Below are 26,736 nucleotides of genomic sequence, written 5' to 3' on the forward strand. Positions count from 1 at the left end.
AGTAAAGGCCTTTCTCCCACTATCTAGTAAAAGGACTTTGAGTGTTGGCTGGTGAAGCACCTGGACAGGATTGGGATGCTGATCTGCGTCACGTCCAGACGGGACTGTGAGTGTTGGCTGGTGTCACGTCTGCACAGGATTGTAAACATTGCATTGACTGCTGTACCCTCTGTAGGCCTTTCTCACTCTAACCAGGTGTCTCAGATGGAGGCACTGCTGCATTGACTGCTTGCCCCCTATTTTGAGCATTCTCCCTCTGGCCAGGTCTTTGAATTCTAGGTGTGACAGCGTTGACTGTTGTGCCCTCTGTGGGCCCCACCCACCTGTCCAGGTATCCCATCCAAGGTGCGACTGAATTGATTGCCGTGGCCCCCGCCATGCCCTTCTCCCTCTAGCCAGATTTCCCAATTCAAGGTGTGACTGCACTGACTGTTGCGCCCTCTTTAGGCCCGCTCCCTCGGTCCAATGATCCCAACGTAGGTGTGACCACTGTTACAATTGTGCCCCCAGTTAAGCCCTTCTCCCTCTAGACAGGTGTACAACTCTAGGTGTTAACCCCACCCCCTGGTTATTTCAGATATTTCCACCCAGCCGTGTGCACACATCAGAACCAGAAGGAAAAGGCCATTAACTGGAAAGAACCATGAGGGTTTACCACCACCGGCTCAACAATTCAACAATCAACAACCATAACCAAAAGAACATCCACACATCTACACCCAACTGGGTGTAGACACCAGAACCAGAAAGAAAAAGATCACTAAAAGGAAAGAACTGTGAGGGTTTACCACCCCCGTCTCAACAATTCAACAATCAACAACCATAACCAAAAGAACATCCACCCATCTACACCCAACAATTCAACAATACAACAATAAATTCAACAATCAACAACCATAATCAAAAGGACCTCGAGGATAAAAAAAAACTACAAAAAAAACATAGGATCCAAAAAAGAAGAAGCAATAAACACCAGAGCCACAAAGTCCCATCAACAAAGGTCTCAACTACCCACAACCTACCAAATACAAGCAACAACAAAGCATAAACAGCAAAGACCAAACCTGAAAGACCAGGAGAAACACTAATCGAAAGAGGAAACCCACTCAAAGGAACACAACCCACACATCATACCTCGCCACAAGAATGACAAAGAAGCCAGAACAGACAACAGAAATAATAAGAAATCCCAAACCACTCGGGAAGGTACCGACCAGCATGATCCCACAACCCTGAATAACTCGACAATAAACATCCCAGATGACATAAGGGGACATACAAATAACAGAGCAAAAACGGACTACATTGCTTGCTACCTGTCCATTTACAACAACGTGGTAAACAAAAATGGCACAGCAACAACTAACCGACAGCCAACACGCGTCACAAATACAGACCCAACCAGGACACCATCAGAACATAACAACTAATAAACCATCCCAACCCAGTCTCCACCATGGGCAATACCCCAACCAGAACAAGGGACAAGTTGGAATCCATCACAGTCTACACCACCTACATCACCAAAGACTGGAACAACAGAGGGGTAGCTACCTTATTATTCACCTGGAACGAACCGGAATGAACCAACCCTGCCATAAACCTTATCGGTCTACTCAACAAAGAGGCTGACCAACAAAGAACCATCCCACCCAACAGGCTCAACTGGGGAAAACCGACCTGGAACGGAAACCCAACCAACAACACACCCATCAGAATAAACAATACTAACAACAACCCGAAAGGGAAATCAAGCAAACTACACTGCAGCCTCCTCAACATTAGATCCATGGCAAAACACTCAACAGAAATCCATGACCTCCTAAGTGAAGGAGGCACAGACATGCTCTTCCTTACAGAAACCTGGCTATTAGTCAACTATAGTGCCATCGCGAATGAAGCAATACCGATAATTATAAATTAATAGACGCCAACAGAGAAAACCGAAAAGAAGGCGGAATCGCAATTATACAAAAAGAAATCATCCGAGCATCTCGAATCATCACAACCAATGCAGAAGACACTGAATCCCTCCTCACCAAGATAGAACTCAATGACAAATCCAACATAGTATTCCTCCTGATCTACAGGCCACCTTCTTACAACCCTAACTTTGCAACAAAACTAGCGGACGAGGCCACCATGGGATCAACCCACCATGGGAAGCTAGTCATACTGGGAGATTTCAACATATGGTTCGAAAAAGAAAATGAGTACACAGCAAACTCACTCTGTGCACTCCTGGAAACCTTGCATTTCAAGCAAATAGTAAATGGATCCCACTCCACCAGACACACCCTGGATGCAATTTTCTGCAGGGAAGGACTATGTGCATCCGCTCAACCTATACCAATGATATGGAGTGACCACTACTTAATACCATTTAACATCACACACCAAACTCGCCTACCAGCTGGGAAGGAGATACTCCACACCAGCAAGAAAAGAAACTGGAAGAACTTGAACTTAGAGGCCCTAACAAACCCTCTAGACACAACCGTTGCAAGCGAAAGAGATCCCACTGATACAAACATAGATACAACAGAAGACACGCTCAACAATTGGATCACGAAGGCCATTGACCAATTAGCACCAGCTAAATCATTCAAAGCAACACCCAAAAAACTGGCAGCAAAATACTTCACAGAAGAACTGAAAAAACTCAAAAAAGCCAACTGCAAAATGGAAACAAAATGGAGAGAACAATACACCAGACAAGACAAAATAAAATACCAAAGACAACTCAGACTTTACAAAGCAAAAGTCCTCAATGCAAAAAAACTCTACTATGCCGCAAGAATAGAATCAGCAAACAATCCACAGAAAGAACTCTTCAAAATCGTCAAAGAGATAAAAAGACCTCTTCCTCCAAAAATTACATCACCCCTACACAAACACTTTGTGACAAGATCACCAACCATCTGAGATCAAAATAGACACAATACAGGAGACCATCAACTTAGCCAGGGCAAATACAACTGCGACCACCGGACCACAGACACCAGAGGAAACACAAATTACAGCAAAGCTCAGCTGCCTTGAACCAATCACAGAGGAAACTTTCGCCACACTGATCAAGAACACTGACCTAGCAGAATCCCTACCCCCCGACGTCTTCAAAGGAATCCTCAACCACAGAACCCCAGCGACATGCTTCTGGAACTTAATGAATCTATGACTCAAAAGAGGAATAGTACCGTCCTCCTTCTAATCAACATACATCAAACCACTGATAAAAAGGAATCAGAAAGCACAGAAGACCCAAGCAACTACCGACCAATATCCAAGCTGCCCTACCGAGTGAAGATGCTGGAGAACCACGTCTACAAAATCATTTCTTAAACACCTCGAAACAAACGGAATACTCAACCAATCACAAGTTGACTTCAGACCGATGAGAGGAACAGAATCAGCACTTCCATTGATATGGGATGACCTGAAAATAAACGCAGACAATGACACCCAATCGGCCCTCATTCTATTGGACATATCTGCGGCTTTTGACACAATCAGCCACGCAACACTAATAAAATGATTGATGGAATGTGGCATACAGGAATCTGCACCTAAGTGGCTTTCCCCATTCCTAACAAACCGAACTGAAAGAATCTACCTACCACCGTTCACCTCAAACACCAGAAATATATCCTGTGGAGTCCCACAGTGTTCCAGCCTCTCCCCTCTACTTTTCAACATCTACATGGGCCCACTGATGAAAATCATTAGATTGCACAGACTTACCACCTACAACTACGCAGATGACACACAACTGATTGTGAAAACAAACAGAACACAGGAACAAAATAACAACCTCATCAACTGCCTCACAGACATATACAACTGTATGACAACCTCAAACTGAACCCGGTAAGAACAGAAATAATGCTCTCACACTCAGGAATCGAAGGAGGAAACTGACAACTGGACTGACCAATCGGCATGGGAATGCCACCAGAGACTATCACTGGAACCGCAAGCCAACGCAATCACCAAACAATGCTTCTTCCTCATATGACTACTCAGAGGATTACTACGCCACCTCTCCTTCCCCCACAGAACCCTCACAATCATATCCCTGATACTCACAATAATTGACAACTCAAACATCCTCTACCTAGGAATGCCAGAAAGACTCACCAAGAAACTCCAATGGGTGCAAATTACAGCAGCCTGGATCCTACTAAGACTAAACAGAAGAGGTCACATCACTCCAGCAGTGAAAAGCCTACACTGGTTACCAGTAAAAAGCCCATCAAATTCAAAGCACTCTGCATCATCCACAAAGCCTTGCACAGAAAAGGAGCAGAAATGCTCCAAGACAAAATTAGCCGATATTGCACAGGAAGGGAACTAAGATCCAGCAACGACATACAAACAGAGGCAAAACACTACCAAAAAAGGAAACTCGGCAGAACAGCGTTCTCACATCTAATTTCTAAGACCTGGAACAAGATGCCCAAAGTAATTAGAAATACAGAAGGCAACATCACCTTCCGGAAACTGCTCAAAACCTGGCTATTCAGCAGACAATGACAACTTAGAAGGGACACCGGCAATATCACTGCAGACAAACAACTAGAGAGGAGATGAGAGGGGCCAAAGAAATGCAAACAAGAACCTGGCTAGATACCGTCAAGCGGCATCCAAAGGGCCAACCCAGAGAGAGACCACAACCAACTGACCGACTTTACTAACCCTATTTCCCTTTCTGCTCCTCCTACATTAGTGACGCTTCTACACCAGATCTTGGACTAGACTCTCATAAACATACAGAGACCCATTACTATGCCAACATTCAGAGTGAACTACCCACATAGCCCAATACCATCTAAAATGCAACAACATAGCAAAATGCCGGCCTACCTTACATCTACGACCACCTGTGACTCTGGATCCCTTATGGACTCTAGCTCACCAGTGCACACGACTAACCCATCGTACCCTGTGGTGTGCAGTTAAAGGCCCCACCCAGAAGTCCCTTTCACGTGAATGGCAGGATTTTAAACACTGAAACAAAAATGGCCAGGTCTTTGTTGTTGTTTGCCATGTGGAAAGGAGCCTACCTGTCATTACCAATGAACAAGCAGCATCTTAATTTACAAAAGCAGGAGGAATTAAAGATCCCTGCCACATGGAAAACAGGAATGTTAAACATTGAAAACAAAAACCGCCTTCACAGGTGTGTGCAGATAAAAACAGTTTTAAAAAGTAAAAGTGAAAAAAATTACTGCTTACAGAAAAAGTCAGGAAAATAAAACATGATGTGCGGGTTGACCAAAAGCAATGTATTATATGTTTCACCTACAAAGCTCCAGTGACATTTGAAGAGCCACTGTGACTTCATAGAAAATGTCAGCTCAAGGCAGACCCTTTTGCTGGCTGTCGGCAAGACTTCACAAGGACATCTCCCACTGCCAGCCTGGATGTCACATCTGCCATCTAATGAACAACCGCAATAAAAATGTCCTTCTAAAGGTGTCAAAATTCAGTGTTCTCCAGACCTGCTGGCTCTGAAAGTGCTGACTTCAAGAACAAGTTACCCTTGGCTGGAGCATGACTAATATGTGTGAAAATGGGGGCACCCATTTCTAAGAGCAAGCTTCCAGCACAAAGGAGACCAGTAAAAAAACTCTGGGCACAGGCTGACCCAGTGAAAAGAAATGGCCAGAAGGCAGTAGTCTGGGCCATTTGTCCCAAATGATGATTCACAATTAATTAAAAAGGACGGTTTATAGTCATTGCATTGAATGCCAAAGCATTGAATGCCATAGAATCTAAAAAAAAACGTAAAAAAAAAGCATCAAATGCATTTTTTATAATGTGGTTGATCCCCCCTTTTTAACCTTTAAATACCCAATACAATAAAAATAAATCCTTTACCTTAAAAAAACTGCATTAGATGCTTTTTTTTCGACGCTTTATTTTAGATGGTAAGGCATTTGATCCTTTGGCATTTGATGCTATGACTAGATACCAAAAGGACTATTATCATTTAGGCCTTTTTCTCAGCAACCATAAGGTGAATTGATTTCCTTTTTTTAAATTTTTTATGTAATTTCCAGGCGATTGTGGGGATATAAAATTCATCTGCATGTGACTCTGGGAACTGTAATGGCCCGTTAAACTAGGTTTCCGGGTGATATGAACATGCTCCAAATGTGAGAGTTGGTGAGCAGGTGGAAAATGAAATTAGGGATATGTTTAATAACTTACATATTCATAACTGTTGTGCTTTTTATGGAAATGGCAGAAAGATGCCACATGGTCATGCTATATGGTACAGATTTGGTGGTCAGCTTATCTAATTCTCCATGAATAGCTGAATCAGAAATATGTTTAATATGGCAGTTGCTAGTAAAATTATTTACATTCGTACCTACATTCGTAGCCCCTATTTCAAGCTCTTATGTTAAAGTTCTTTATTTTAACAACAACAGTTCGGCTGCTGGCTGAATCAAAATGGACTTGGGGGTGGCCTGGGGCTGGTTTATAAGCAACCCTTTGGCCAATTGTAATATCCATAGCAATAGCAAGGTTACGTTACTTACAGAAGTTCAACTTAAGTTACAAAAATCCATTACAGCCCATTAGATGGCCTTGAATCAATTTTTGTAACTTAAGATGTAATTGTGTAAGTAACGTTGCTGTCTTCTCGCTGCGCAGTGGCGCACAACGTATTCAGATTAAAATGCGCTCACAGTCGGACTGTTGGAGAACATACATTAAAAAAAAGTTAACAGTTACGAAGTGTTCACTTTGCTTTGATGAATGCATGATGTGCCAATAGCATGAGGCCGTGGAGGTGCCATTGCCACAGCCATCCGCCGGCGTGGCGCGAGACCTCTCTTTCTAAACAACAACAGTGTTGTGGGGGTGCTGAGGGGCTGGGCTTGCGTTACACTGTGTGTCTGTACATCATGTTTGCTTGCCTGCCTGGCTCCTGAGCTGCGTCCTCTCTAAGGTAAGGGCCAGCCTGCCTGGATGAGCCCTGTTGTTATGTGGCAGCCCAGGCAATCATGTAATGTGTCCCGGGTCATCATGCGCATTGGTGTGCTGCTGGGTGCAGCTAGCTACCACACCCCAGCACATGAGAACAGAATTCGGAGGAAGGAAGTGTTGACGGAGGCGGCAGGACATCGAGGCCTATTCGAGCCTGGCCCAGCGGACAGAATGTGGGCACGTGGGACGGCGTGCTTGCATTGCGCTAACACACAGAAACAGTAAGTAAAGTAATAAAAACAAGAGAAGAACTAGCATATTTCTTTTTTGCACTGTGTTGCTAAATCCAGCACATTTAATTGAAACCCTACTTAAAGCGGTAGAGTTCTGGGGATGTGCTTTGTTGTTGGTTTAACTTAGGATGAGCTGCGGCTCAGACAGATTGTCCTTCTATCCTCGCGTATTAGGGATTGCAAAATATTGCAGATATTGCGTATCTTGGCCAGGCTCTCTTCTGCCAGGGGATGTGGTAGGTATCCTGAGCTGGCTCTCTGTATCCGAGAAAGTGCAAGTGATTCCTGCACTGGGCTCGCATCTTCTAAGGCTCACACCTTTCAGGGCTGGTGCCATCTATCCTACAATAGGCTTTTATTACACAGGCCAGGTACCTGGGCTTTCAGAAGAGGTGCCAAGTATCCTGCCCTGGCTCTCTGCTCTGAGGAAAGGGGCAGCTAGTGCCTGTTGCCTGCGCTCATCTCTTTCATAAGTGGTGCCTGTGCTAGGCTGTGGTAACAATTGCTGTTAATCTTCCACTGGGTCAGGTCCTTGTCAGTGGTGCTAGATATCCTACACTGAGCTCTTAAGGGGGCTGACGGGAATGTCCTACGCGCACTGGTGCCGAGAGATGTGCCAGATATCCTGTACCAGGTTCTTTGCTGGAGGGGTTGCCTTTGTCCGGTTCTCCCAGCTCTTAGGAGTGATGTCAGGTATCCTGACCTTCGCTCTGATATCCTTACCTTTGCTGTGTGTAATGCCTTTCCACCATGAGCTCTTGGCTTACACAATGGAAAGGACCTTGTTCTTGGCAACGTAGAAAACCTCACACACTGCTGCAGCACACTTAACAGCACCGCCCGATGCCTTCTGCAGCTTTGATGTTACCTTTGCCTGACGGTTACAAAGAGGCCACAAGTGGAGAACCCAGGACATAACCTCCTATCACTGCCTCATCCCCCTCAGCGACTGCCTGTCTTGCTGTCCCGGCTATCGCAGCAGCCTCTTGTTCCATGGCCTCCCTTCAAATAACTAACACTCCACTGCTAGACCATGGACTGCTGCTCGCAGCTTCTGCTCGGGTGCAGTAGTACTCATCATTTCCGTGTGAGCATCCCTGGTCACTCCATAGCTCACCCGCTAATCGCCCCAGGGGCTCACTCACCAGTGCCCACCTGCTTTAGTGGCACACAATTTAAATTACAGCCACACTCTCCTGACCGCCAGTCGCTAGTACTACTTCAGAACCCAGGTGCTCTGCTCCGTCTGCTCCAGGGCTCTTGCTGGCCTGCAGGCAGTGCTCTCTTGCGCCACACTAGCTCTCCACTTTTGCAAGCTGTTCCTGTGCTCACTGTCTCTTCCTACAGTACGCGCCCTTGTGCAAGGGCAGCGATCATGGAGTGCTGCTGTTGCCCCTAACATAGCACACCTTGGCCAATGTTGTAAGTGCTGCTTCCTTCAAACGTCAATGACTATGCTGGGTACCCAGGTCCGTTTATCAGGTAACTGTAATTATATAAGTAGTTACAAGTATTTGACCAATTCCATATACATTACACAAGACATAGGTACACACAAACACTGGCTACCACCCTTGCCCAGTGTAATTGCCCTCAAATTTAAGACACTACAGTCCATTCACCATGTATTCCGAAGACCATTCATTGTGACATCCCTGACCAAACATTCCACGCACACACACGTAAGGGAATAGCAACAGATGCAAAAAAAACCCAGTTCTGTACCATGTAACGCAGCGTGTCGTGAGAAAGGGGGGATCCTGCAGGGGGATCCTGCAATTTACAAAATGCCTTGTCACCGCAATTGTGCAGCGCCTGCTTTCTTTGATTGATATTGGTGCTGTTAGTAAGGCTAATGACGTAATGTTTTCATATTTCACACATGGGTAATGGAAGGGTAATGGAAGGGAGAGTCAGTGGTGGGCCCACAGGCAAGGGACGGTGACATCAAAAGGAGCTTTATGGACAACTCATTGCGATTCTCGGTGTGGTCGTGGGTTAAGTCAGTCTAGAACGCAGCAACTGCATCCGTGGTTGAAACGCATAACCTGGACATTTGTTCACATTTGTACCTACCTGTTTGCTCATTCCATTCGCCCCCTTCGATTCCCCACCAAGGAAAAGGGTGCAGAAAGAGACATTCTTTCTTTGTTGGCATATAGGGAACGATTTGCTGTTCTAACAGTATAACATAATTAAGTGTCCAAACCGTGCTTCCCCCTTTATCCACTGTAGGCCAAACCTCTCCCAACCATTCTTATCTGCGCCCCGCCTGCCCTTGCAGGTGTTCCTGAGCTGGGGAGTGCTGTCTTGTCGGGGGAAGCTGAGCCCTCATTGATACCTCCAGCACCCCTGCCGCTTAAGCCACGAAGGGGCGCTGGTTGTGAGAAGAGCGAAAACCCTTCCTGCTTTTCCACGGCTCGTTAGTAGTCTGTATCTTGTCACTGGTCTCAAAAACACTGCCACGCCAAAGGTGGGTCCATGCCCACCGTGGCTCCCCCCTTTCCTTCTCTTATAATTCCAGCAGTTTCGTGCATAAATTCCAAAAGAACAGATCCATGCCTGTTGATGACAAATGCACTCCGTCCTTCACATAGTGTTCCGGGGATTTTAAATTGATCAGACTGTGCCTGACCTGCGGGAAACCTCTGCCCCTGCACAATTTAGCCATTGCCCCGTTTAATTTCCTCCTTGATTTCTACACTGAAGAATGGCTTTCTCCGCCCCTCCATTCCTGTCTCAGAATGATCTCTGATCAGATTATCTCTGTCTCGCCCAACTGCAAGGACAACTCCTGTAAAGCGAACATCATTTCCCTCATCAAAGACCCCCCTACCCAAGCTTGTCAGGTCATTGCCACCTAGATGGATGATCAAAACGTCGGGCCGGTGCTGCTTTCCCAACAACTTGTCAATATGCCCCTGCAACTGTGCCCATCTCATCCCAAGCACCCCATGCCACCAGATCTGGTACTTGCCGGTGGTCATCCTCTCTCTTTCCGCCATCCAGCTGGCCGTGGCCCTAGACACAAAAGAATGCCCCACTACCCAAATGGACCTTCTCCTCCTTTGAGGTGCTGTTAATTGGAAGGAGGTGAGAAGGTGGTCATTAATACTGCATCTTGTCGGGCCTTATGCACCTCCTCAAACACCCTGACTTCCAACCCCCGACTCTCATGATTGCCTCCTGCCCCATTCCCGGTTCAGCCGCTGATGTGGCCACCCCTATTCTAAAGGAGTGTTTACCAAACACTCCTCCTGTTGCTGCCATCCCTTTCAAAGCCATATCCATCACACTCCTGAACTGGAACCTGCTCAGGGCCGACCCATCCCTGTGCAAGAATAGGGGGGACCCCGCACCCGCCTATTGCCTCTCCTGTAGGTAAGTGGTCAACCCAGCTACTGGACACACTATGCTCCCCTGGATGCTATAAAGGGTGACTGCCCTCCCCTTTTCCTTCTGGTCGGTCTTGGACTTTCTTAGATAAATGCACACCCGCTCCTTTGATAATTGCACATCTTCCAACATTAAAAAACCAGCGCCCCGTCCCTCTCTATTCTCAGGAATCAGCTTGCTTACCCTGAAGGCTCCAAAGAAGGCCAATGAAAAGGCAACCGTGAACAAAACCCTCTCCCCCTCACTATGGCAAACAGTACGCAGGATTTCAATTAAACTGTGCAATTTTACAATATCAATGGACCGGCTTTCATCAGGCTTTCTCTCCATTTGCTTTGCCCAAACCTTCATTGCCATTGCGATGTAATGCTCCTTGGTAGGATCTGGTTTCCCCCCGAGCTTGTAGTAATGAGCTATTGCGGCCAAATATTAAAACATCCAGGATCTGGTTTTCCCAGACCGCCATCCCCATCCGACAAAGGCGGGTACTGGCGCTCCCATTTGCCCTTCCGTCAAAATGTCTTCTGGGAATGCCAGGAATCGCTCCCAGCACCTCCTGTACCTCCTTGTTGAGCCCAGGGCCAGGGTAGTGTGAATTAGAGAGCTCCGATTATCCCAATCATGCCCCACCACTGCACCTTGAATGAGGTCATCCTCTTGCTTGCCTCTGGACAGTTCTCCCGAAATTTCTCCCACTGCAAACGAGAGAGAGCGTCAGCTGCCACGTTCTTTACCTTTGGAATGTGTCGTGCTCTTACCTCAGTGTTTAATATGAGCAAGCTTGTTGTCAGCTCTCTCAGTAAGCTCAGTACCCTGACATTGCTGGACGTCCCCTGATTAATCATTTGGTTCACTGCCAGGTTATCTGACCACAGAATCACCATCCTATTTGTTAATGACTTTCTGCAAAGCTTAAACGCAACCACGATTGAAAACAGCTCCAGCAGGGTGATGTCCCTGGTAATTCCCTCCTGATGCCATGCTGCCGGCCAGGCCTGCCCGCACCAGTCGCTCCCCAGAATGGACCTGAATCCATGTGAGCCTGAAGAGTCAGTAAAAAGCTTGAGCTTCCCGCTAGTGGCCCACTGCTCATGCCACAGTAGTGCCTCATTGAAATCGTCCAGGAAACCATCCCAAATTTTGAGATCCTCTTTCACCTCCACCCCCAGCCGCACATGCTGGGAAGTGCGTTGCAGCCCTACCGTCTTGAGTTCAATGCTCCTGGCGAACACTTTCCGTGCCGGGATCACCAAAGTTCAAGTTCCCCGCCAATGATTGCAGCTCCATCAGGGTGGATTGACTCCTGCCCCTCAATTTCCTGATTTTTTCTTTAAGCTTCACAACCTTTTCCTTTGGTAATCTACACTTCCCTTCCACTGAGTCTATCTCTAGTCTCAGGAATGTAAGCCCAGTGAGTGGGCCCACTGTCTTCCCCTTGACCAAGGGGACCCCCATCTCCTCCATCAATGCCTGGAACATGCTCAGGAGCACTCCACATTCATCTGTCTCTTCTTTCCCAATGAACAAGAAATCATCGAGGTAATGCATTACCACCCCGCCTTGAGCCCTCTGCTTCAATGCATACTCCAGAAAGGTACTAAACTTTTCAAAATAAGCGCAAGAAATAGCGCAACCCATCGGTAAGCACCTGTCATAGAAGTAAGAGTCCTTTACTTTAAAACCCAGTAAATGGTAGCTTTCCTCATGAATTGGCAGCAGCCTGAGGGCAGACTCAATGTCGGCCTTCGCCATCAAAGTGCCTCTCCCCGAGGTCCTCACTAGCTCTATAGCATCATCCAATGAAGAATAATGAACCCTTAACTTTCTGGAACATTCATTTGGAAAGGAGCATGTTCAATTGCTGCAAACAAACTGTTTTGTTACTAAAAATGCATGCATGCTTTTTCTCCTCCATTGTAAATACAAACAACAACGCATATGAATTCTTATTCATGTTCGTCTTTCTGAAAAATTAATTTGAAAGGAGCATGTTCAATTGCTGCAAACAAACTGTGTTGTCACTGAAAATGCATGCATGCCTTTTCTCCTCCATTGTAAATACAAACAACAACACATATGAATTCTTATTCATGTTTTTCATGAGCTAAAATATCAATCATTCGGTAGGGTGGCATTTTCTGCACCACTTGCACCAGCGTAATATGGCACACGTCTATTTAGTAGGAAACCCCAAACCGTACATGTTGTGCAAATGCAAAGTGGCATTAAGTTCACATTTGTCCTTTCTACCTAAATGAATGACTGACTTTCACACTAATCAAACGATTGGTAGAGAGGTGCCGTACCCAAGACTCACAGAGTCTAGTGAGGGATGGAACTCTTCACAGATTGGATGCCAGAGTAGGATCAAGATGCTACACTGACAGGTTTGCAAATGGTTTAGCACTTTCATAATCACACTTATCAAATGGCGTGGCAGGCTGAAACACAGTAACTTGGAGGGATGCACAGACACGAAACTTAGCAAGTATCCTGCCCTGGGCACTAGTTAGTGATCCTGCACTGTGCTCTCAGCTGCAATGAAGAGTGCTGGGTATTCCGCCCTTGGCTCTCTGGAGAGATGGAAAGCATCCTGTCCACAAGATATTTCCAATCTGCCAGGCACAGAGTGACGTCAGCTCATCCGGGTAAACAGTAACATCCTTAAGGTCAGCAGGCTATCCCCTTTTCTGCAAGGTGGGACGAGCATATGGCGTCTTCTCAGATGAAAGGAGGAATAAGTGTAGTTCAATAGTAGTTTGAAGGGGTGAGGGTCAAATTCATTTCTAAGAAGAATACCACCAAACCCAGTTTGGTTACACATGTAATTATAACCTCCACTTGCAAACCATGCAGTAAAAACGTGGCCTGAAGACCACCATCAAGGCCTGGTTCGATGTGCTGCTATTAAGAAGCACCCTGACAAATTCATTAGTCATAAAACAGAAATGAAGTACCTTTTGTGGTGATGTTTGCCATGGGTTTATCTTTTAAGGGGTGTTCGCGAGTTTCTGCCCCGACTCGCAGCCCTGCAGTTTTGCCCTGGAGTCGGGTGAAAAGAAAGCCCTAAAGTGTGAATCGAGTCCAGAGCTGCCATACAGTGTGTGGGGGCATCAGATCTTCACGTTGTGTTGTCACTGATATTTTCACCCTACCGATTTTACCCTGTGTTGTAATTTTCGAGTTATTTTGTGAGTCGAGGGTTGAGCAGAATGGGTTGGAAAGGATCATGGGACGTGTTAATTTTCAGAAAGTCCTCAAATCTTCCTGGAAGGTAGTAATGTTTGAGTTGTTAGCACTGTGATGTTCGGAGGCCTTTCGAAGCCAAATTCCCACTATTCATTGGCACTGTGAAACAAGGAAGTTGATCTGTTTTTCATAGAAATGTGCCACTACACTCTGCTATCTCCCTTCCTTTCAGTTCTCAGAAACAACTGGCCAAACTGGTTGTCAACTTGCTCTTCTATTTCTGAACAGATGAGGAGGAGATAAGAACATATTTCTATCCAGCAATTTTTTAAAACGTTTGTCAACGGGCTGGATCACGCGCATCAGCCGCAGGTCCCTTCATTAATAGCTATTGATGTGTCCAAGGGTGAGGGAGAAGAGTTTGGGGCTACTTCACTGGTTGGGTTAGAGGAGAAATTAATACTCTGTGGAATTGGTACAAAACACACTAGCCGAGGTTGTCTATCATTACTCACCCACAATATGCAATGCAATAGCGCTTACATCTGCATTGGGGCTAACTCGCCATCTGGGGCATTTGATCTGCATAAAGACCTCATCCAGGACGATGAGCCGCCTCACCAACCACAGATGCAGTTTTTGAACAGTGCATAATCCACACACCTGGGGGGTGATTCAGGCCCCAACTGCCTGGCATTGTTCGAGCAGTGCATCTACAGTCCTGAGCGGGAGCAATGCATCTGCAGCCCTGAGCGGGAGCAGTGTATCTACAGCCCTGAGCGGGAGCAGAGCATCTACAGCCCTGAGAGGGAGCAGAGCATCTACAGCCCTGAGAGGGAGCAGAGCATCTACAGCGCTGAGCGGGAGCGGGGCATCTACAGCCCTGAGCGGGAGCAGTGCATCTATAGCCCCGAGCGGGAGCAGAGCATCTACAGCCCTGAGTGGGAGAAAAGCATCTACAGCCCTGAGAGGGAGCAGAGCATCAACAGCACTGAGCGGAAGCAGAGCATCTACAGCCCTGAGCGGGAGCAGTGCATCTACAACCAGGAGCGGGAGCAGTGCATCTACCGCCCGGAGCGGGAGCAGAGCATCTACAGCCCTGAGCGGGAGCAGAGCATCTACAGCCCTGAGCGGGAGCAGTGCATCTACAGCCCTGAGTGGGAGCACAGCATCTACAGCCCTGAGCGTGAGCAGTGCATCTGCAGCCCGGAGTGGGAGCAGTGCATCTACAGCCCAGAGCGGGAGCAGTGCATCTGCAGCCCTGAGTGGGAGCAGAGCATCTACAGCCCTGAGCAGGAGAAATGCATCTACAGGCCGGAGCGGGAGCAGTGAATCTAGAGCCCGCAGCAGGAGCAGTGCATCTACAGCCCTGAGTGGGAGCAGAGCATCTACAAAAGGGTGCAAAAGGAAAAAACGCAGGCAATATTTCTTTTTGTAGTAGTTTTCTCCAGTGGTTGTGAATTCCTCAGGGTAATATTGCACACGTGGATGTAAGCTGTACTACTGGAGCTGGTCTCAAGTTGTCTGCAACTGAGGCTCTCCCGAGGGTTTGGACTACAACTACCATGATTCCCCCAGCCTTGAATATGCTCCCTGCGGCTGATGGAAGTCCAAAAGGTCTGGACAGCCAAAGGTTGCAGATGCCTTAAATATAACCACATCACAACGCATTGACATGTTAAAAAAGGGGGGAATGCGTGTGACAGGAGTGCCCTGTCCAATTTACCACCATTGCTTTGCCAATTTACCACCGTTGCTTTGCCAATTTGCCAACTTTACCTTGTGTAATTAATCACATAAGGAGCAAAATGCCACCAGAACCCACATTTGACTGATCCGTAACATACAGTGCAGCGAGGTAAAGGGATTTGGCTTTCCAAATTGCTTTTGTTAATGCTCGTTTTTTTCTCCATCTTTTTCGGAGGCGCAGCAACAGATTCAGCGTGTTTAGAGGCGGATTCTTGACACTTTGAGGTATTTTGGCAATCATTACCCACATTCAGTACTTTGGTTACTAGTGCAGTATTCGCTCACCCCAGCAAAGATGATTCAAGCTGCACATTATAGTAGTTGTAATGTTGTTTTCCTATTATAAATGCAGTCCCAGAATGCAAAGACAAACAGTCCTTCCGAAGTCAGCGACATTTAACCTGTGACATTTGCTTGCGCCCTGGGTTGATAGTTGGAAGGTTAGGAACCTCTTTGAGCGCTTTGAAACACTGTCCTGTGTGTAGGCGCTACATAAATAAACAATACAATGCAATACCTCAAATACTGTGGCTGCTGTTGGGCTCGCTCTGTGGCAATATCTTGAAAGTAAATTAGGGTTTTGAAACAGGTTTGTAACTGGTGTGGAAAGTTCACCCAGGTAGGGCTCAAACATTCACGTGCTCACAAATAACGACCCTATGCTAGAAACGTTGGGTGGCACAAGGGACGGGATGTTCTCCCCTGATTTAGACCGAAAAGTTGCCCACGCTGCACAAAATGAATCATAGATTCACATTCAGAAGTGCTCCCCCCTTTTAGGTATTTATGTAATTGTGTAATTGGCCATAATCAGAGGGTGGACGAGGGTGTTCTGCACATTCTGGAGCACAGCCCACATTTCCAAGTAGAATGCAAGTTGAAAAGCACACAGAAAAAATCATTCCATGCTGCCAGTTTGCAACTGTTGCAGGAGGGTGCACATGAACGATAGGGTCTGACCCCTTCGTGCATTTTTTAAGTGAGAATGGAGTAATGGGTCCTGCTTGCATTTCTACCCAGGGTTGGACTGGGACAAGAAATGGGCCCGGACACCAAAAGAAAAGTGGCTCGCCCCTCGCCTCAAAAAAGTGGCCCACCCCTCGCCTCAAAAAAGTGGCCCTCAAACCATCCGTGAATCGCGTCAATTCACGACTTTACAGAAAATGCTACGTATGGAGGGTTCATGTGGCTGTTACATTACAACACAACTCATAAAATAACATTACTTTGCATACAGTTCTGTGACAGGGTCCGTCCACAGCTCTGAGACGCAGGAGTGGCATAAACCAACCACCCCCACTGCGGTTTTGGGACCCGATGCAAGTCAATGCTTATACAGGACTCTGCAACCCCAGCAGGGAAGGAGGGTTAGGGTGACGATGGTTGGATAGGAAGGGGGGAGGGGAGGGGACGGGAGTAGGGAAACCGGCATGAGGTTTAGGGAGAGGTTATGGATAGGTTGGAGATTTACTGTTCCCCAGCCTCACCATAACCTCCCTTCCAAAAAAGAGTACAATATCCAGCTGGGTCCATAAAATGCTGAGTCTAAAAGTAATCCAGTCTCATTGCATGGTAAATGAACTGGATGCATGCATGTTATTTCTCCAGGCCAGCAGTGGCCTGAATGTTGTATTATGGTATGACATCTGAGAAATAATTAGTAGCCAAAAAAGGAAAGCTGCATTGTAATTAACTTATGAAAAAAACCAAGGGTGCATGCTGCAACATACATATATCAAGTGAATTCCTGATGCATGCACAGGTTTGTGTAATCATCCTACCCTCCACCCCAGTGTTTGAGAGAGGTATAATCCAGGTTTTCCTTTTGCCCTAGCACACATGAGGTCTGGATGCAATGCAAATTCACAATAACACAACTTGGTCATATTGAAAGAGGAGGCATAGAATAGGAGCTCTGCCTGGCCACTGTGCTGATTATAGGCTGGACTGGAGCCTAGGATGGCCGTGCTGGGGGGAGACAACAAGTGTGTATAAAAAAGGCTGCCAAAGTGGTTGAGTGTGCTATACAGGACCACCTTACATTGCACTGCATTGAAGATATACAGTCACTAGTGGTTACTTACCCACAGGGATGGGCTCGCCTGGCTGGCAGTTGCCAGTAGCTCTGCGCTAAGGCCTGACTAGAATGGATACTTGAACAGCGACCTGCCTGCAAAAAGAAACAAGGTAAAGATGACGAAAAGCCAATAAACACAGTATATATCATATAAATACAGTGCATGGCTTGTAACAAAGATATGATGGGCGCCGAAGCATCCTCCAATAGCTAGGGGCTAAACCATAGATACTCTGTCACAAAAAAAGGAGTAGAGCATCCAGGTCCATAAAGGCTGTATACAAATTGTCAAATTGAGCTAAAAAAAAATTGAGGATGATTTGTGATTTGTTGATGTATTCCTTGTTTTATTTGAAGGTTGATGTATTCCTTGTTTCATCTCTGGGGATAGACGGCCAAAGGCTGGTGTTCAGTGCCCTACCAAATGAAAAACAAACATTGGCAATGCCAAATGTTTGGCCTTTTGTTTATATATGGGAAAGACATTTGCCAGGCAGTTTTAACTGCCCATTGATGATAGCAGGTGCAAAATGGTGCGAGTACTCGGGCAACTAATAGCACCGCCAGGCAAATGCCTAATTTTTTCTATACAAGCCAAAACTGTTGGCTTTACCAATGCTTGTTTTTAAGAAGACTTCAGTGAGGACATGCATAGAGCTTTTCATTTTAGTGGCTGAAGACAGACCTAGCTAAGACATTTGTATTACACTAGTAGTACTTTACTGCTTCATTTAAGTCATTAACTCTCAGAAAAATGCTTTGCAAAAATACTGGCAGGAACTTTGAGTGCAAATTTTCAAGGTAAGGCTTGATTAAAGCGAGCAGAAAGAGTTCCCATGAGGTGCTATTTTGGGCGTAGAGGGCCAGGAACTGGGTGGAAATGGCCAAAGGGATGAGCGTGGCCATGGGCACTCAATGGGTGGGCAAATAACCAAACCACACCTACAAGCCTTGTGTCCCTCCTCATGCCATTTTTCCCTAGTTGTACTCTAATGCAATATTTTCAGCTTATAGGTGGTGCATTAGCCAAACTAACAAGAGGACCCTGGAGAAATATAAGACAATTACCAAGTGGTACTAAAAAGAGTAACAAAGCACTTTTATTTGAAAGGCGACATACTCAAGCACCATCTGCTATACCACAACAATTGCCTTAAAAAACCAGGTCAGACTGTGGATGACTTTGTGAAGTGACATACTCAAGCACCTGTGAATCATGCCCTCGTGAGTGGCAATCACTTTACTCACTCCTACAAACACCAACGCACTTGGAGTTATCAGTTTTTTTATATAATAAAGTGCGACTTTTCCACTCGGCCCTGCATCTTCCCCCGAGGCTCCCCTTTCTGCCATCGGCCCCCCTTTCCTTTCCACCCCTAGGCATATCTGGTGAAGGTCACCGACCTTGAAAATGGCTGGTGTAGCCTAGGGGGGCTCATGTGGTCTCCTGAGAGAGGAGATAAGGTTCGCCAAATTATCTCTGCGGCTCGGAGGAAATCGTGGCTTTGGAAAATGCCACTCAAATGGACTCTAGGCAGAACAGGGCCACAGGCAATTTTGCTTGCAATGTGGTTCACTTAAAGACAGGCTGTGTTACTAACATGCATATGCAGTCTTCGTGTATTTTTAAATTCATGAGTGAGAGAGAAATGAAAAAGGTAATTGTAGCGTTCATGCAGCTGGTAAGAAGGGCTGACATTTCTATGCAAATAATGTATTCCTAATTTCGCCCTGGGTGGTTACACGAGTTTCTTGTTTCAGCTGCTGAAGTGAGACAATTTAAAGAATGAAACCCTATTCTCTTGTTGTCCCCCTGCAGCCCTTATCCTCCTTCACCCTCTTTCCACCTGTAAGCTCTCTTGCGCTGCACTTGCTGTCACTGCAGTCTGGCATCAGAAACATGGAACGTCACTTCAAAAGGCCGCTGTTACATCAGCTGCTTGAATTGACAGTCGTTCGGAGGGGTCGAGTCTAGGCTCTTCTCGGAAAGTCTTTGTGATCTTGAGCAGACCATTATCAAACGTCCGACTCAAGTGCCTTGTACGTGGATTGGGTCTGAACTTGAGACCCCAGCATTTGAACATATATTGCCAGAACAGTCAGATGAATATCGGTGCTCAGCCCCGAGCCACGGAGTGGATTACTGGCCATGGCTGGAAGGATACTAACCGTGCCCTCACTTTGGATCCCACCAGGGACGCAGCGGGAGCAGAGCAGAGAGTGGGGTGGTCAAAGTTTCCACATGGGCCAGACACCTTTTTCGCAGGATTATCGCGGTGGGCGGAAGGGTCAATGTTTTGGCATTAGCGCCTTGAAACCATTGTGTATAGGCAGCGCATTATAAAAACCCAATAAATCAAATCAAATAAAATGTGGCTTCTTTTTCACCCCTCCTTAGCCTCTCCATTATTTAAACTTCATGCATAGGATGCAGACAGAGCCTCGCCAGAGGGGGGCAGGGAAGGGGGAGGGCGGGAAGCTGAAACGAAAAGCCCAGGGGTGGACTGGGAACCAAAAGAGGTCCTGGAAATAATGTTCATTGTGGCCGCATTTTACACATTTTCAGCAAGCCCAACCCGTATCCTATGAAAAATGTTTAACATAAAATAGGTTTCCCCACGAAACAGGCCCAAGGTGCAAAGGCGTGCCGGGAAACCTCCAGCGTTCCCTGCAGGCCAGTCCACCCCTGGCAAAGGCACACGAGGCTCCCAGCTTGAAACAACGTCCTGTCTGTCCTCCAGAGCGACTGGAGGCCATGCAAATTGCAGTGGTGTGCGAGTGAAGTCCCAGCAACATAGCATAATATACCCTGTCCCCTTCAGGTTGCACAAAGACATCTGCAGTCAGCGCATGAACTCACTCAGATATTTTAATGGAATCCAAAAGAGCGACATTTAGCTTGCACACAGATCAGTTCAAGAGATACATTAGCCCTCTGAGCTACCTAATGGGAATTCCACGCACCGAAGTGCCCCTGCAGTGCTGTTCGGGTGGGCGGTGGCCATTGGGCGTGCTTAGACCTCTTCATAGCGCCTTAACTGTTGCAGCGTTATCTGCCGCTTTATAGGGCTCAGCACTGTATCTACTACGGGGAGCATTTCTTGCGTGCTCAATATTGTGTAACATTTTACCCAAGCTTCATACACACTGTTGTGTATTCGTGGAGGGAGCAAGGGCTGGCTGCTGTTAGTGGGGCGCGCAAGCAGGTCTTTGAGCAATTGCTTTCCTAGATCGTGTCCGTGCACGTGCACGCTGGCAGCCTTGGCCTGTGTGACTGTTTCAATGGTGTCTACTGCATTACTGCATCCGTCTGAAGCCCTTATAGTAGTTCAGGCCGTTTGATGCATGTGTAGGAATGTTCATTACATGGGTGCTCATATGTGCCTTTCACAAGACTTCACTCGGTGGGGTCCTCGCTTTTCATGCATTGATTTAAGATTGCAGCACATATTATTGTCTAGTTAAACTTTGCAGGTGTTTAGTGGACCGCCCGCACCTATTTGGTTGTGCTGTACTCTGTAACTCTCCTTATGCAACTCGGAGTTTGTTCTGCAATTTCCACAAGTGGCATGGTTTTCTTAGTCTCGCCTACGAAGTTAGGAGGCTCTTAAAAGATACTTTGGCTGAACCCCCTCAGGTGCTCTAAGGGCGGCTACCAAATAGGATGAAAGGAGGGCGCATTCCCTCGGAGCTCCACATCTGGAAGGGTCATCTTTTGTAAACTCTGCAATGGGATATGGAGATCAGTCTGACTTCATAATACTAACGTGCTACTTGTGCAAATCGACCCGAAAGGGCCAAGACAGAGCCGAGGAGGATTCTAACAACATATTCTGGACTATTTCTAGTGGTGGCGACTTTGAGCAGAATAAATAAAGAAATAATTATCTAATTTCAGTGGCACTCACCGTCGATAATGGGCTGCGACTGCGACGTGTGTGGCACTGGCAGCAGGTCTCAAGTCAATGCACACACAAACAGCAAAGTGGCCCGAGGGCTCAGTCTGCTGCTGCTGGGGGCCAGGCTCAGGGGGGGCAGGCTGCTGGCTGTGGGCGCCACGGCGACTACTAGTGCTGCTGCAGTGCCTGCTGGTTGCCTGCAGACAGTGCCTTCTTCGTCGTCAGTCTTGGGCAATGGCTGGGCACTGGGCTGGCTCAGCTGGCTGACTCTCTGTGGGCTGCCTCATCGACTCGTGGCCAAAAAATAATGCCAGAGTCAGGAGGAGGCCCACTATATCAGACCAGAGAGAGAGTCACCCACGTGTCCACACTCTCTCCGGCTTCAAGATTGTGGCAGCACAGAGTCTGTCTGTCGTCGCTGCCCCAGCCCCCACAGGCACAAGTTGCTTTCAACTTTGTAGGGCAACAAATTCTTTGTTGAGACTTCCTGAAAGTTGAAAGTAACTTGCTGTGTGTGAACTTGGGCAGCCCCGCCCCCGGCAGCCAGGCCACACCCTGAAGGCATAGGAGCCGGAGGGAGCGAGCAGCCTTAGCCAACCTCCTGACTAATGATTCTTCTATTTCACACTGTGGGTTCTGAGAGAAAGTCATACATTAGTCCCCAACACTGATGCATGCAAGAGGGCTGGCCAGCACATTAATGCACAAGCCACAGTTACTTAAAATCAGGCAATTAAATAAAAGTGCATGCTCTGCACTTTTTCTACTTATGTGATTTTCTGAAAAGTCAGGCCCTTTAATATAACAATGCAAATATCAAAGTTCCACAACATTTCAAGTATATTACAGGTTTACCCAAACTCCTGCATGACTACACATCTTCACTTTTCTCATTCGCTGTAATGGAGATACATGAGGTATAAAGTTGTTAATTCACATATGAAAGGTCTGCTGTTTGTCCCACTCACCTTATTCCAGGCTCCTCTGGTTCCACGGTGTCAATGTGATGTCCCTTCCGTCCGTGCTCAGTCTGTTCTGGCGTCCAGATAGTGACTGCTGACTGTCACCTGCTCTGTTCTATCCACCACACCTTAGTCTTTACCACACTCTATTTATCCAACTCCTGTAAGGCTATCCCATGCCACATGCATTTTTATCCGGGGACAGAGGGCACACATGAGAGTTTGATTTCTAATTTCTATACCACAGACCTCTGCACGCAGACCCACTCTTATCGCACGTGCACAGACTCAAATGAAAGCCTTGATTTAGCTTAAGGGATTGAAAGAACTGAACATACTCAAAAAACCCAACTGCAAAAATGGAAATAAAATGGTGAGAACAATACACCACATAAGACACAATAAAATACCAAAATACCAAAGACAACTCAAACTGTACGAAGCAACAGTCCTCAAAGCAAAAGAAATATCTACTACACCTTACAAATATAAGTGGCAAACAATCCACAGGAAGAACTCTTCAAAATCATGAAAGAGATGAAAAAAAACTCTTCCTGCAAAAGTTCCATCACCCCTACACAAACACTTTCTGACAACATCACCAACAATCTGAGAGCAAAAATAGACACAATACAGGACACCATCAACTAAGCCTATGCAAATACAACTGTGACAACTGGCCCACAGAACCAGTCGAAACACAGATTACAGCAAAACTCAGCTGCCTTGAACCAAACAAAGAGGACATTTTCGGCACACTGATCAATGAAACCAACATAGCAGGCTCTCCAAGGGACCATGCCCCCCGCACGACTTCAAAGTAATCCTCAACCACAGAACCCCAGCTAAACGATTCTGGAACCTAATGAATATATCACTCAAAAGAGGAATAGTACTGTGCTCCTTCAAATCAGCATACATCAAATGACTGATAAAAATGGTATCAGAAAGCACAGAAAACTCAAGCAACTACAGACCGATATCCAACCTGCCCTACCCAGTGAAGATCTTGAAGAACCATGTCTACAAAATAATTTCTTAAACACGTTGAAACAAACAGAATACTTGACCGATCACAAGTTGGCTCTAGACTCATGAGAGGAACAGAATCAGCACTTCTATTGATATGGGATGACTTGTAAATAAACACAGATGATGACACCCAATCGGCTCTCATTCTATTGGACGTATCAGTGGCTTTTGACACAACCAGCCAAGCAACACTAATAACAAGATTGATGGAATGTGGCATACAGGAATCCTAAAGTGGCTAAAGTGGCTTTCCTCATTTCTAACAAACCGAACCGAAATAACCTACCTACCGCCGTTCACCTCAAACACCAAAAATATATTCTGCAGAGTCTCACAGTGCTCCAGCCTCTCCCCTCTACTTTTCATTATCTACATGTGCTCATTGATGAAATTCATTCGATTCCACTAACCTACCACCTACAACTACGCAGATGACACACAACTGATTGTGAAAACAAACAAAACACAGGAACAAAATAACCTGAACAACGGCCTAACAGACATATACAACTGGATGACAACCTCAAACTGAACCCAACAAGAACAGAAATAATGCTCTCTCCCACAGGATGCGACAGAGGGACCCACAAATGGACTGACTAATCGGCATGGGAACGCAACCAGAGACTATCACTGGAACCGCAAGTCAACTCAATCGCCAAAAAATGCTTCTTCCTCCTACGACTACTCAGAGGATTAGTCCACTACCTCTCCTTCCCCCACAGAACCCTCACAATCATATCCATGATACTCACAAGAATTGACTACACAAATAGCCTCTACCTAGGAATGCCAGAAAGACTCACCTAGAAACTGCAAAGGGTGCAAAATAAAGCAGTCTGGATCCTACTAAGACTAAACTTTAATGTATTTAATGTTATATTTTAACATAAACTTTACACATATGAAACATATAATATAAAATAAAACGAATTCTATTTAGAACATTACATCACATTACATTATGCATATACTTATGCTTCTCCTGATGGTACCGAAAAGATAAAACAATCACTCTTTAGGTCAACATACAACGTCAAGTCAGTGCAGTAACCGAAAACAGAAAACAGGCAACATAATGTGCTATAAGGATAATAGAAGAAATGTTAGGAACATCCTCAATGAATATATGTGTTTACCAAGTTGATTAGAACGAGATGAAATGGTACAATAAAATAGGATAAGGGGGGATAGGACTAACTGGTTAATTTCCTACAAGGCCAATCATCATTCAGCCCCACTCAGGGCTTGTCCACATTCCTCTCATTTATCTGACAACAGACTTAACTGCCACTCCACAGCCTTCCATTCTCTGAATAAAGCCATGTGTAATCCCCCATTTAGGGAGTTAACACATCGCTTCCAGAAGTATTCGTCTTGAATGGACTCTAGATGGTGAGTATACTTGCCCAGATGTTTCAGATAGTCTGCCCCCATCTGCGGGCATTCTGTCATGACATGCTTCGATGTTTCAATATTTGATTTAATATAGCATGATCGGCAGAAACAGTCTTCCTTTCTTATTGAGAGTGAGGGGCCTAGTACACGCAGGATAGGCAGCCGATTGATGCGCAGAAGCAGTATGAACCTACTTAGTCCACTGGACGGACATGACCTTTATAGGTGTATAGGACATCTGGGACAACCGAATAGCTCTTCAGACTTGCAAGATGCTTAACGTTTTGATTCCAGTCCCATAACCCCAGCTGCTTTTCAAATTTTCAGGTAAGGGTGTCAAAATTATCTCCCTTCTCAGGTCTCCACCCTATATTACGAAAGAGGGTGGTCATAGCACTTTTGACTCTAGATCAGAGTCCCGGTCTACATTCTGCTTGATGGAGACTCGTTAGCAGCAAATTGACAGAGCCTGTCATCATTCTAAGAAACATACCAGCTCTTTTCTTCTACACACAGTATCGCCATAGGGACAGATTGCGGCAAGCCCAGTATGCACCTCCAAAGTCGACCTTCCACATGCTGTAACCATTCCAGGTCGATGTTCGCCAAACTCTGAAGGCCATAAATAACTGCAGGATTGAGGCATTGCATGTATAGCCGCATTGCCTTCATCAGCGTGTAACTGCCCCGTCTATTATTGAACTGAGCAATCAGAGAGGTTAGTTGGTTTGCCTTCCGAATATGGGTCTCAATACAAGTTTTATAACCTGATTTCACGTCAAATTCTACTCCCAGATATGTGTATCTAGGAGTATATGTGATTGCCATGTTAGAAATAATAAGTTTGGGGTGAGCTACCTGCTTTACAGTGAACAGCATAAACTGCGTCTTGTCCTTGTTGATTGCAAGACCATTGATTTCAGCGTACGCCCAAAGTGAAGTGGCCATACGATGCATACAGGGAACGTATGGTCTAACAGGACAAGATCGTCAGCATATGCATGAACTGTGCAGTGTGTCTGATCGATTTTGGGAGGACAGCCCCGGGTCGATGCTAAGAACCGGGGTAGATCTGAAGTGTACAGATTGTACAAAAGCAGGGCCGTAACACACCCGTTTCACCCCCTTAGTTTGTTCTACCAGAGGTGTCATGGTGCCTCTTGAGTCAAGTCTAATGGAAACAGTGGTATTCTTGTGCAATAGTTTAAGATAATGCTAAATCCCTATTGTATAGCCTAAGACTAAACAGAAGAGATCACATCATTCCAGCACTGAAAAGCCTACACTGGTTACCAGTAAAAAACAGCATCAAATTCAAAGCACTCTGCATCGCCCACAAAGCCTTGCACAGACAAGGAGCAGATTTCCTCCCAGGCAAGAATAGGCGGTATTGCCCAGGAAGGGAACTAAGATCCAGCAACAACCTATAAACAGAGGCAAAACACTACGGAAAAAGGAAATTCGGCAGAACAGCGTTCTCACGTCCAATTGCTAAGACCTGGAACAACATGCCGAAAGTTATTAGAACTAGAGAAGAGCACATCACCTTCAGGAAACTGCTCAAAACCTGGCTATTCAGCAGACAATGACAACTTAGAAGGGACACCGACAACAACACCGCAGACAAACAACTAGAGAGGAGATGAGAGGGACCAAAGAACCGCAAACAAGAACCTGGCTAGATACCATCAATCGGCATCCAAACGAGCCACCCCAGAGAGAGACCACAACAAACTGACCAACTTTACTGACCCTCTTTCCTTTTCTGCTCCTCCTACATAACTGATGCCTATACACCAGAT

General features: G+C 46.1%; 1 protein-coding gene across 2 annotated transcripts in view; it reads right to left on the reverse strand.

The window, feature by feature from the left end:
• Positions 1 to 26,736, reverse strand: part of LOC138527217 (galactoside alpha-(1,2)-fucosyltransferase 2-like) — a 184,019-nt gene that overhangs the window by 133,242 nt on the left and 24,041 nt on the right. Inside the window, exons 1-2 of one of the 2 annotated variants that reach the window (XM_069638338.1) lie at positions 21,552 to 21,994; positions 17,651 to 17,736 (exon numbers count right to left, since the gene is read on the reverse strand). The gene's annotated coding sequence lies outside the window, so the exon portion shown is untranslated. Of the gene's footprint in view, positions 1 to 17,650; positions 17,737 to 21,551; positions 21,995 to 26,736 lie in introns of those variants that run through there. The other variant, XM_069638337.1, reaches the window with a different exon arrangement.

Source organism: Ambystoma mexicanum, chromosome 1q (genome assembly GCF_040938575.1).
Source record: "Ambystoma mexicanum isolate Mex_15411 chromosome 1q, UKY_AmexF1_1, whole genome shotgun sequence".
Taxonomy (NCBI): domain Eukaryota; kingdom Metazoa; phylum Chordata; class Amphibia; order Caudata; family Ambystomatidae; genus Ambystoma; species Ambystoma mexicanum.